Source organism: Zophobas morio, unplaced genomic scaffold, assembly GCF_036711695.1.
Source record: "Zophobas morio isolate AGI-343-1 ecotype UQ-CSIRO unplaced genomic scaffold, CSIRO_AGI_Zmor_V1 ptg000030l, whole genome shotgun sequence".
NCBI classification, from domain to species: domain Eukaryota; kingdom Metazoa; phylum Arthropoda; class Insecta; order Coleoptera; family Tenebrionidae; genus Zophobas; species Zophobas morio.
The window spans coordinates 13,498,548-13,502,056 of record NW_026972135.1 but is presented as its reverse complement, the minus strand read 5'-3'; positions in this window follow the sequence as shown (position 1 = coordinate 13,502,056).

Genomic DNA, 3,509 nt, shown 5'->3' with positions numbered 1-3,509 from the left:
ACTAGCAGCCAGGACGCATGCAAATGTCGACTCATTTAGTGGTAGCAAATTCAACTTTTGCTACCACGGGTTCAAAAAGAAAAATTGAGGTTATGTACGCAATGTTTGATGTGATTATTTCTTAAAAATGAACAAATGTGTGCTACAAACATTACTTGAGTATACGCATGGTAGTTGGTAGACGGTAGAAGATAAAATAATTAACTCAGCGACAAGTATAAACGGTTTTCTTTGTGTTGAAGATTTAGATTAAGTTTGATTAGAAATCAAAACAAAATCATGTTGCGTCAAAAAATTGAACGTTTATTTTTTCAATTTATTGTCTTATGGTTTCTACTAGTGAAAAAAATAGTATATTAACCACGGTTGCAAAGGTACTTCTAGACCTCGCGCTTCAGAGCCCTCGACGCTGCGCGTCTCGGGTTCTAATTTGCGCTCGGTCTAGAATGCTTGGCCTTGCAACCTTGGCTAATAATATACTATTTTCTCAGTGCAACGTTACTGATGCGAATATATGTAACATTTTAAAGATGGAAAAAGTTGTTTATAAGGCAATGTTACTCAAAATATTAATATTACATTTTAATTTCCATTTATTCCTATAACGACAAGAATTAATACTGAAACACTACTACTAAGTATTCACTTACAAGGCTACTAACGTTGAATTGTAACATAATAATAAGATAAGTAGCTGTTGTTCCCAAAATATGAAAAATTGTTGCCTTCTGAATCTGAAAAAAGCTGGCAGCTGAAAAACGTGGTTTATAATCTGTAGCAACTTTTATAAAACCGGTAAGTTGGCGTCTTCGTGCTCCTGACAGACCATATCGTAAATTATAAGCAGTTGCCAACATATGTCTAGATTCTTGAATGACGCCATCACACGACATGATCATAACGAAAGTTGGAAACTGTACTATTATTAGAAGTAAATTATCACACTAATGAAACAAAAACTCACCAAGCAAAAAGCAAAAGTAATGATGTTTGAAATGATCACTCCAATATATTGAGCTCTGGTATATTCAAAGCTGTTTTTACACAAATCGTCCAAATAGTCCAAAGTCACGAAGCTTGAATTAAAAACATTTAGAAGGACAGGCCATCCGAAAATTTGGTTGAAAATGTTAACCGTCTCTTTCAGTAGTTTTACGTACTCTTCGAACTTCTGCACACATTTTTCTGCTTCATCTTCGATTTTTAACACTCGAATCTTTAGTTTCTGTTTTTTGAGCATCTGACAGATGCTTTCGTACTTCTGTTTCAACAGCTGGGTTATGACAACAGACACACACATGTAAAAGAACTGGTAGTAAAACAATACTAAATCAAAGAAGTACTGTTCGAAAAAACCAGCAACTCCCTGAATGTCGCTCCACACATAAATAGCGTAAATGTTTAAAATCCAATACGCCGCTTGAAGCAGATGGAATCTTTTATGGTACGATTTTGTCTTTTCGATTTCAAGATGTTGCAAGTTTTGTGTTAACTTAAACCACTGATTTTGTTTCCAAAATGTAGCACACATTATTGCGTAGAAAACAAAAGTGTATGAAGTAATGTGGCTTAGAATACATATTATTAGTTTTATTTGCACGAAGTTTTGATAAATCGGTACTCGAAAATATATGGAACTAAGAGTGGCAGCACTAATTAATGATAATAATAATAACGAATACATTTTTCTATGTTTTTTCTGATCGTTGAGATTGTGTGGTGGGACAATTGCTAACCATTTTCCTAGAACAGAAAAATCTGTTGCAAGAAGGCGTATGGTAGACATTTTTGATCTGTTCATAATGATATTTATCATAAATGTTGTACTGAACAAAAGTTAAAAGTCGTTAACCGAAAGTGTGATTAGTTGATAACGACACAGACATTTGGAGCGACGGAATTAAAAATCAATTTAGATGAAACTAATATTTAAACAGATACAGAAACAAATAATGGGTGTTCACTTAAAAAGCTCATCAAGTTGCCATTGATTTGTATTTTTGTTTCAAAGAATGTCTACACTGAAAGTCAAATTTATGATCCATTACAGCTGTCATCGATCATCTAATCTAACCACGCTTTTTTCAATGCAGCAAGTAAGGAGAATAAATAAGACTATTTTTTTTTTAATTTATAAGAGTATTAAAAACAGATTTGATATAAATTACAATAAATGTTGAAAATGTTGCCCCTTTGCGTCAATGCTTCGTAAAACCCTCCTCACAAAATTTTTTAAAACATTTTCTATCACAATGGAATTGTTATTAATTTCCAGGCCTTTTTGTTCAATTTTTTGCTGTAAATCCTTCAAATTTGCAACCGGCGCTTGAAAAATTGTGTTTTTAACATGAGACCACAAGAAGAAGTCACAAGTCAAATCACAGGAACGAGGTAACCAAGGGATTTTTGCATTTCGGATATCCTCTTTCTGCAGTACTTTGAATTTTTTAGAAATGTTACTCTCAGTTTTTCTCTTGGGAAACATGTTTAATTTATGAAACTTCTAGACGTCAGTTTTTTCATTTTCGGTATTCACAATGGTTTAGTAAAAAAAAATAATTTTTTGCAATTTCTACTAATAAAATGCTCATTTTGTATGTTAAATCTCGCTATTAAAACAATAGTTTAATCGAAAAATCGAAAGGATGTATATAGTTATTTTTGTTACAAGTACCTAAAACATAGTTTTTTGGGACGAATTTTGCTGTTTCCGGACGAGCCGAAGGCGAGTCCGGAATAGTAAATGAGTCCCAAAAAACGTTTTAGGTACGTGTTACAAACAATATTTTTTTGTTCAAGCTCCCAAAACACCTTAAAAACCATTTATAAAAACGACTAATTTTGACAAACGAAGCAAATATTTATTGAAAAGTGGGCTAGCGGGCTGCCACCATAGTAACTACAGTGTTTTGTAAACACGAAAAAACCTGACATTTTTTTGCACAAAATGCAGAATCCTGCACATATTACGGGAAAAGCAAAAGAAATCGTACTGGATTTACTTCCAGCGAAGTCTCGGCAAATGTACGAAAAGGAATATCAAATATTCCTACGATGGAAAGAAGAAAAAAAAAATGTAGTAGTAGATGACGATGTAATGTTAAATTATCTTCATGAAAAGGTAAGTGCCGCCTTTATGTTCAATATTTATAAGCCTTACACATGATTATCGTGATAATTTCCGTATTTTGTTACAGTCACAAGAAGTAAAACCATTTACTCTCTGGTCAAAATATTCAATGATTAAAGCTGTTTTGTCTGTCAAAGAAAACATTGAAAAAACAAGTTTTCCAGAGTCATTGCGTTTTCAAAGAGAAATTCAATAGGATACGAGCCCACGAAGTCAAAAGTTTTGACACGTCAAGAAATTGACACATTTTTGACAAATGCAGACGATATGAAATATTTATTAATAAAGGTAAGTTTAAAAAATATTCTATGTATCAGATAGATTTATTTTTCATTTTCTAGGTTGCCCTTCTTTTTGGTGTGTGTGGTGCATGTAGGCG